Source organism: Cavia porcellus, unplaced genomic scaffold, assembly GCF_034190915.1.
Source record: "Cavia porcellus strain 051 isolate PalLab524CR breed Dunkin Hartley unplaced genomic scaffold, mCavPor4.1 scaffold_31, whole genome shotgun sequence".
NCBI classification, from domain to species: domain Eukaryota; kingdom Metazoa; phylum Chordata; class Mammalia; order Rodentia; family Caviidae; genus Cavia; species Cavia porcellus.
Window position 1 is genome coordinate 21753201 of NW_026947514.1, and position 10157 is coordinate 21763357.

Genomic DNA, 10157 nt, shown 5'->3' on the forward strand with positions numbered 1-10157 from the left:
GAGATCAGAAACTGACATCAGGATCAGTGAAGCATATAGAACTCCAAACAGTCATAACCAAAATAAAACTACACCCAGACATATAATAATCACCATCCCAGAAATCCAACACAAGAATAGATTATTAAAAGCTGTCAGAGAGAAAAGACAGATCACTTATAAAGGAAAACCTATCAGAATCACAGCAGACTTCTCAGCACAAACGATAAAGTCAAGAAGAGCATGGAGTGAAGTATTCCAGATCCTAAAGCAAAATGATTTCCAACCGAGACTGATATATCCTGCAAAACTATCATTCAAAATAGATGGTGCAATACGATACTTCCATGACAAAGAACAGCTGAAGAACTTCATGACAACCAAACCAACCCTGCAAAAAATATTGAAAGACAGTTTAGATACACAAAGGAAAAAACCACTAAGCAAAGCAAATAATTAAACAGAACAGAAAGATAAAGATGCAACAGCAGAGAGATAACATTCCTACAATTAACCAGCATTTAACAGTAATAACCATTAATGTAAATGGTCTCAATGCACCAATCAAAAGAAACAGACTAGCAGAATGGATCAAGAAACAAAATCTAACCATATGCTGTTTACAGGAAACCCATCTAACCCAGAAGGATACTCACAGACTGAAAGTCAAAGGATGGAAAACAATTCTCCATGCAGCAGGAATCCAAAAAAAGGCAGGAGTAGCCATTCTGTTTGCAGACAACGTGAACTTTAAACCAACAATGACCATAAAGGACAAAGAAGGTCACTACATACTCGTAAGGGGAAAACTCCAAGAGGAAGAGATAACTATCTTAAATATATATGCACCAAACTCCAGAGCACCCAGTTATATAAAACAATTATTAACAGAAATGAAAACTCAAATTATCAGTAACACAATTGTAACAGGAGACCTTAATACACCACTGACACCAAGGGACAGATCAACCAGACAGAAAATGAGCAAAGAAATAACAGAACTGAATCACACCTGTGAACAAATGGGTTTGATAGACATATACAGAATGTTCCACCCAACAACATCAGAATACACATTCTTCTCAGCAGTACATGGATCATTTTCTAAAATAGACCATATATTAGCTCACAGAACATATTTAAGCAAATGCAAAAAAGTTGAAATCATCCCTTGCATATTATCGGATCATAGCGCTCTGAAATTAGAAATTAATGACAAAAGATACTGCAAAAATTCCACAAACACATGGAAACTAAATAACACACTCTTGAGTAATCAGTGGGTCACAGAAGAAATTAAAGAAGAAATTAAACAATACCTAAAAGAAAATGAAAATGCAGATACAACTTACCAGAATCTGTGGGATGCAATGAAAGCCGTTCTGAGAGGAAAATTTATTGCACTGAGTTCCCACATCAGGAAAACAGAACGAATACAAATAAATAACTTGATGCTACACCTCAAACAGCTAGAAAAAGAAGAGCAAGTCAAGCCCAAAGCCAAAAGAAGAGAGGAAATTATAAAAATCAGAGCAGAAATCAATGCAATAGAGACTAAGAAAACAATCCAAAGAATCAACGAATCAAAGAGTTGGTTCTTTGAAAGAATAAATAAAATCGATAAGCCCCTAGCCAACCTTATTTAAAAAAGGGAAGAAAAACTCAAATTCATGCAATAAGAAATGAAAAAGGACAAATCACTACAGACCCAATAGAAATACAGAGGATCATCAACACCTATTTCGAAAACCTCTACTCTCAAAAGTTTGATAACACAGAAGAAATAGACAGATTCTTAGAAGCATATGAAGTACCAAAGCTAGATCAAGAGGATATAAAACTGTTGAATAACCCAATCTCTGCTAATGAACTTGAAAATGTAATTAAGGCCTTACCCACCAAGAAGAGCCCAGGCCCAGATGGATTCACTGCAGAATTCTACAAGAAATATAAAGAAGACCTAATGCCGACACTCCTCAAACTATTCAATGAAATTGAAAGGGAAGCAATCCTTCCTAAGTCATTCCTGGAAGCAAATATTACTCTAGTACCAAAACCTGAGAAAGACCCAACTATAAAAGAGAACTATAGACCGATCTCCCTAATGAACACAGATGCAAAAATCCTCAATAAAATATTGGCAAATAGGATCCAGCAAATCATCAAGAAGATTATACACCATGACCAAGTGGGATTCATCCCAGGAATGCAAGGATGGTTCAACATACGCAAATCAATAAATGTAATCCACCATATCAATAAAGCCAAAAATAAGAATCACATGATCATCTCTATAGATGCAGAAAAAGCCTTCGATAAGGTCCAACACTTATTCATGATAAGAACTTTACAGAAAATTGGAATAAATGGTCTTTACCTCAATATAATAAAGGCCATTTATGACAAACCAACAGCCAGCATCATACTAAATGGCCAAAAATTGAAAGCCTTTACTTTAAAATCAGGTACAAGACAAGGATGTCCTTTATCACCACTCCTATTTAATATAGTACTGGAAGTACTAGCCAGAGCAATTAGGCAAGAAAGAGAAATAAAAGGGGTAAAGATAGGAAAAGAAGAAGTTAAATTATCATTGTTTGCAGATGACATGATACTCTACATAGAAGACTCCCTAAACTCCATTGAAATACTCTTAGATACAATAAATAAATTCAGTAATGTGGCTGGATACAAAATCAATACTCAGAAATCAATAGCATTCCTATACACGAACAACAAAATTACAGAGAGGGAAATAAGAGAAACTGGACTATTCACATTAGCAAGCAAAAAAATGAAATATTTAGGAATTACTCTTACGAAAGAAGTGAAAGACTTATACAGTGAAGATTATAATACACTGAAAAAGGAAATTGAAGATGATCTCAGAAAATGGAAAGACATCCCTTGCTCATGGATAGGAAGAACAAACATTGTGAAAATGGCCATTCTCCCAAAACTGTTATACAGATTCAATGCAATCCCAATAGAAATTCCATCAACATACCTTATAGATCTAGAGAAATCACTCCTAAATTTCATCTGGAACCAGAAGAGACCTAGAATCGCAAAGGCAATTCTAAGCAGCAAAGACAAAGCAGGAGGCATCACAATCCCTGACTTGAAGTTATACTACAAAGCAACAGTAGTAAAATCAACATGGTATTGGAATCAAAACAGAACCGAAGATCAGTGGAATAGATTAGAAGATACAACCACAACTACGAACACACTCAACCACCTTATCTTTGATAAAGGAGCCAAGCAGTTTCACTGGAAGAACGACAGTCTCTTTAATAAATGGTGCTGGAAAAACTGGCTCTCCATTTGCCAAAAACTAAAGCTAGACCCATGTCTATCACCATGTACTAAATTAAAATCTAAATGGGTCAAAGATCTGAATATTAAAACAGAAACGCTAAATCTATTGGAAGACAAATTAGGTAGAAACCTTGGAGACATAGGAGTAGGTAAAGAATTCATGAACAGGACTCAAACCGCACGGGAAATACTTCCCAGAATCAATAACTGGGACCACTTCTTATTAAAAAGTTTCTGCATGTCAAAAGAAATCTCCAGCATAGTGAAAAGAAAACCCACAAACTGGGAAAAATTTTAGTGAACTCTCTCTCAGACAAGGGCCTCTTGTCTAAAACATATAAAGAATTAAAGAAACTCAGACCTCCAAAATTCAAAGATCCAATCCAAAAATGGGCATCTGAGATGAATACGCAATTCTCAGATGAAGAAATGCAAATGGCAAATAAATACATGAAAAAATGCTCATCATCATTGGTCATTAGAGAAATGCAAATTAAAACCACACTGAGATACCATCTCACTCCTGAAAGAATGGCCAGGATCAAGAAAACCGACAACAAATGCTGGAGAGGCTGTGGGGAAAAAGGAACTCTCCTGCACTGCTGGTGGGAGTGTAGACTGGTACAGCCTTTGTGGAGATCTGTCTGGAGATTTCTCAAAAAGTTGGGACTGGAAATCCCATTTATTCCAGCTATTCCACTTCTAGGCATATTCCCAGAAGAACTGAAAGCATCATACCACAGTGATATATGTGCACCTATGTTTATAGCAGCACAATTTGTAATCGCCAGATCTTGGAAACAACCCAAGTGTCCATCAACTGAGGAATGGATAAAAAAGTTGTGGTATTTCTATACAATGGAGTATTATTCAGCTATAAAGAAGGATCACATTGAGATATTTATCAATAAATGGGCGCAGCTTGAGACCATACTCATAAGTGAAATAAATCAGTCTCGCATGTGTGAATACCGAATAGTTTCCCTAATGTAAGTAATGATTCAAATATATAAAAATATGTGGTAATCATGATTCCCCATTAGGTGGCCTTGGAGCCTTATAAAGTTTTCATTCATTAATTAGAAAGGCTTTATTCTGGGCTTCTTGATTTGAAAATATTTGAAGCTAGAGTGTATGAAGTTTTATCCAAATATATCAAGGAAAAAGACACTATGGTAACTACTATTAAGTCAGGTTATATGGTGGTGAAGTACTAGGTTGTTGAAACAGTCATGCTGTGACCTCTATTGTTATATTGTTATGTCCTGTTTTATCTCAATCTCCCCCTTATTGTTTTAAAAAAATTATTTAGTCATTTCTTATGTTTGTCTTAATTAAAGAAAAAATTCAAAAAATTAGGATATATAAATAGTAACTCTTTTCGATTTCCTATTAACTTGTTTTGAAGTCCTGTTGTACTCCCACGATCTTGTTTTGACTGATTAGACTCTGTTCCATTCTATATGGTAGTATCAAGTTTGAAGACATAGGCAACTACTTTGAAGACAATAAGATTCACTAAGATACCCATTCTGGTTTGACTATTGTCTTCTTTGGAAGTCCTGTAATGTTTACAATGCCTAAGTTTTATTGGTCTTGTTCTCTACTGTTTTGTCCAACTTTATAATATCTAATGAGATAGACAATTCTTTTTAAGGAAACAAGGGACAACGTTGATAACCATTGTTGATAAACTTGTACTCTGTTCTACATCATGTGCTATGTCTATCCTTGGTATTGACTGACAGCTTTGTTTTGCCATATTTGACTGTATTCCCCCCCCCCAAAAGTAATAAGCACTAATGAGTAATGAAATCCAAAGTGCGTGAATTTTGTTGTAAAAAAGAGAGGGGAAAAACAAAAGAAAAAGAGCTCTAACGGATATAACAGCAAGTGTGTTTAGGGGTGTTAAATAGCTGACTGTATCAATGTTTTTGGATCATTGAACACAGCTGTTTGCAGTCTACCTGTTTGAATGTCCACCTTGTATTCTTTGATACTGTGATTTGAGGAACTATTTTCAAGATGATAATATGTAATATACTAACAGGTGATTTCTTACTGTTATGTTTTTTTTGTTTGTTTGTTTTGTTTTTTTTGTTTTGTTTTGTTTTTTTGTAGTTCTGTATTACGTGTACCCTTACACCGCTTTGGTTTGTTTTGTGTTTTTCTCTTTTTCCTCTTAAATAAAAAAAAAAAAGACTTTGGAATCCTATACTATATTTTCCTTTATTCATAGAGTCATTAACACAATCCAAATATCCGAAAATGATGTTTACCAAATAATTCATCTGTATTTCATCTTTTTTTCAAAAACTTGAACAGAAGCTATATTACTTGTCTACAATAATGAATTATAATTTTGATTTAGTACATTAACAATTGCTCATTTTGACTAAATGCATCTGAATTACACTGACATAAAATTATATTGTTCTGTGACAGCTACTTATAATTAATAAGTGTGTGACTGAAAGAATGTCATGGCATCAATTGTGTTTCTATATCACAAATGACAAAAATGACTAAGTAGTGGTCAATATGGCTGGAACATCTAATCGGACGCTTAGACTTGCGGTTAGCTTCAAAATTTAACTCAACAACTACTTATGATTTTTTCTGCTGCTTTGTAAAGAATGGATTTAACACTGATCCTTTGTTAATGGATAAATATAACTTTCAACCTGTTAAATGTCAGATGTGTTGAGTTTGTTTCCTTTGAGAAGTCAAAGAATGAATGTTAAAGGACACTGGAGGTTAAGAGTAGGAAAGGTTTATGGAGAGCTCTTGAGAGATAAGGTTAATTTTTATAGTAAAATTCCAATGTGGGTACAAATGGTTAAACTATAATCAGACTACAGGATTACAAGTAGCTGCTTAGGTAATACTAATGTAACGGAGAAGTGGGTCACATAGCAAGAGTACATGGAAAAAACAAAGGCATTTTGAGGAAGGGATGGGTCTGGATGTTTTGGGCACCCACTTGGATGACATACCTGTCTGGAATTCTTAGACCAGGTCACGCTAATTATAGTACAACTTTAAGTTACCGCTTATTCCTCAGAAGAGGCGAGTAGGTCTGGCCATTGCATCTTTATCTTGAGGCCTGGTGTTTTTCAGATGTGCCTCCAGTCAGAGTTCTGATGTCTTCATTTATTTATCTATTTCCAGCAGTCAGTGTGCTGGCGTGATGGCATCAATGAGACACCAGAGTCACCGGAGTCATCACTGTACTCGTGCTTGCCCTTGGTGACCGCCAGCCACTCCAAATGTTATAATCACTGCCACAGTCCAGTTGCATTCTTGATCTGTGGCTCCTCTTGCAAGGTTCAGGGACCTGCATGCCCACTGTTGCACAAGGGCAGACTCCATCCTGTGGTCCTCGTCTCCACCCCACCTCTGCAGCATACTCCACTGCTGTAGGTCCCAAGCAGACAGCAAGGGCTCCATGCTGCCCCCCTAGAGCTCACCACACAAAAGCAGTGTCTTTATTTTTCTGTTGTTCTTGACTTCCTTGAGAGTCCAGTCCCTCTCTGACTGTATATTAATTTTTATCTAACTTAGCTGCCTAAATTATTTTTGGAACCACCAATTCAGAATTGAGGATTTTCTTCTTACTTTACCCATAGCATTTTATAGGATGTCTTCTTTCTTATAACCTAACAGTCGTCTTGAGACAGTGTAAAAGATCATCTTGGCAGCTAGAAGGAGTCAAGAAAAGTCGAATCATTTAGGCAGTGTTTAGTTAGGATTCTCTAGAGCAACAAAATCAATATAAAATAAATTTATAATTACACAAAGAGATTCGTTAGGTACACTTGCAGGATCAAAGGTGAGTAAGTCAAATTGACCATTTGTGAGATCACAGGAGAATCCAAAATGCTGTCTGCACACCCAGCAACCAGAAGATCTAGTAGCAATTGAAACTCAAAGCCCTAGAAGCTCCCTGCAGAGTCACCAGGACTAGTCTTCCCTGGAAGGCTGAAGAAACTGGAGACCAATGTCCAAGGCAGTGACAAGACGAGTCCTCCTAAAAAAAGGAGACTGTTTTCATTTTCTTTTCCTTTCCCTTTTCATTCTATCCATGGTATAATCCTGTTGGTTAATACCACTCCAATTTAAAGTGGCTCTTCCCCCATCCATTTGCTGGCCTGCACGTCAATCATCCAGACATGCCCAGAACTTTACTAAACTGTCAAGCAGTTTTTGCTTAAATCGAATTGGCATGTCACAGTTAACAATCAAAGGTGTTCATCACTTGTGTTATGAAATTTGAGCAAAATATAGGCCACTTTTGAAGGGATATCCTTCCGTTTGCCAGTGGTTAGAAAGCTAAGTTAAGGCTGTGAATAGAGTTTGCTTGCATAGCGGCTAGGCACTTTCTGGACATAAACTTTTCCCCTACCTGTATCTTAACCTCATTCTCTTTTACACCCCATTTTTCTCCATGTCTTATCACATTCATAACTCTCTTTTCTTTTGTACGACAGCTTTTCTTCTAAATTCTTTGCTTATACCATGACTCCTTTGGGACCGCAGAGCTGGCTTCACAGGTTGTATTCAGCAGGGTCTAATGCTTGGCTTAAAGCTCCACTGTTGCCCTTTTGACATCTTTAATAAGCTTTGAACAGTGGTCGCTCATTTTACTTGTATAATGGACCCCCAAAATTCTGTAGCTAGTTCTATCTGAGAATCTTTATGGTTAATACCCCCAATCTAGGAAGAAACTGCTTCGCCTTTTTCTTTTTACCCTCAACCCCTCTCCCATTCTCTTATCTCACGAGTACAGCACAGTTTAGCTGGCTGAAATGGAGGCAGGGGAGAGCCACAGGGGAAAAAAATAAACCTTGGAGGACAGTTTGACATATATTTTCTTGTCACATGGAAATAATCAGTCTGCTATTTCTGTTTCATAGCAGTATGGATTTGCAGGATAATGACAAAAACACCCTCTATCCATCCTGCTTGAGCTACACTGCTTCCACCTGCCACTCAATGTCTTCTTATATGATAGCTGACTTCCCTTCTCCGTGCTCACCCACCCCAGGCTAGCAACATTCCAGAATCTCATTATTACTATTATTTATGTTGTGCTGGGGTTAAACCTAAGACCTTGCCCCTGCTAGGCAAGTGCTCTACCTCTGGGCTACACTTGCAGCACCTCTTTATTGACTAGCCCACTGAGGTATTTATTTGATGTGATGCAGCAGTGCTTCCCATGAGACTGCTCCAGTAACTAGATGTGGAATTAGTACTCAGATCTCACAGCCTAGACAGGTAGTGTAGGGACAGAGATCTGTAGATGAAAAAATAGAATGGGAGTCTCCTTAGGTTTTCTAGCTGCTCCTGACTAGAAGGAGTTGGATAAACTTTACTAAAGAGATTCCCCTGGAATAGTGTAGGAAACAAATAGGTAAAGAAAGGAACCAAACGGCCTTGGGACTTGCACAAAGGGACCAGAAAAACAGCAGACAGGAAAGAGGCAAGACACAGACAAAAAGCCTCGCCTAATTCCAGTAAAATAAAGAGGAAGCAAAGGGAGTGACTAAAGTGTCTATGTACTCACACCTATGCACTAACATATACATTGATATACAAGTGTATTCTCTTTACAGTTACTGTATTATGCACTCTATGGTCATCATAGAGTACAATAGATATCCACATCTTACTCTAAACTAACCAAAAATAAGGCACTCCCTTGTCAGCTAGCTGTCTGCCCCAAACATAGGGCCTTTCTAGTGCAGATCCATGAAACAGACTTGCATGAATCATTGTTGTGGGCTCTAGGTTGTCAGCTAGACTCCTGTAGGACATTGCTGTGGGATCCAGTCTCTCAGCTGGATTCCTTGGGTCTTAGTGTGTGGACAGATTTCCTAAACTTCTTGTATTTAACTCTTTGGGTTATTATTAAAAATAATACTACAAATTTTGTGTCCTGTATTATTTTGTTCTCCTTATTATCCTTGACTACAACAAAATAAGATCTCTCTCTCTCTCTCTATCTCTCTCTCTCTCTCTCTCTCTCTCTCTCTCTGTCTCTCTGGCTATAGTCAGAGAGATAGAGTTTATATCTCCCTATGTACACATATGGCTTTGGGGGCCTGCAGCTATGGGTAGGTTAAGGATATGATATATGAAAATGTGGTTAACATATATAAAAATGTCACATATATCTTTACTAAGGTATTGTATACAGGGAAAATCATTGATGCCAATAGTCTTGAATGTATAGAATATGGGAGAAGTCGTGTTATAGATTAAAAATTTGTCATGTGTTATGGATTTAAAACTTTGTTGATCATAATGAACTCAGATTTAATTATTAACCTTTGGTCTTAGTTGTGTCCTCTGATTATTTTCTTTATTTGGTTTTAAAAGTTCTTAACAATTGAGTCCAATTCTCTAAACATGGTTGGACCAATGAAGAGAGGTCATCAACAGTCACTTTTTATTACTGCAGCTAAAATTATGACCTTTTTGGTAGTTATTTTGCAGCACTGGATAAAATCTCTTCTTTGAAAGTGTCTTTTATGTCTCTCCACAGAAATGGCTGCAATGTTTCCTCTCCTAGCTTTGTAATAATTTATTAGTCTGTTTCACTTGGCTCTAAGTGCCTTGAGAGAAAGAACTATGCTGCCTCATTATCCTTGTAACTTCAGTGTCTAATACAATGTTTAGATCCCAGACAGATTTGTCATCCATTTGATGAATTAAATGAATGAAAAATTCTTTTGAAAAAATTGAATGTAAGAAACAAAATTATTATGCCACTGTATGCCTATGGGGCAATTTTATGTTTGTTCTTAAATTATCTTAATCTTCACGTCAATTTATTTTAGAGTAAGAATTTGAGG

The 10157-nt window shown here is 36.7% G+C and overlaps 1 non-coding gene across 1 annotated transcript; it reads right to left on the reverse strand.

Moving 5' to 3' along the window:
• Positions 1-6472: 6472 nt before the first annotated feature.
• LOC111757614 (small nucleolar RNA SNORD48) lies at positions 6473-6530 on the reverse strand. The gene has a single exon (XR_002791917.1). It is a non-coding gene; the product is annotated as a small nucleolar RNA SNORD48 (small nucleolar RNA).
• Positions 6531-10157: the final 3627 nt, after the last annotated feature.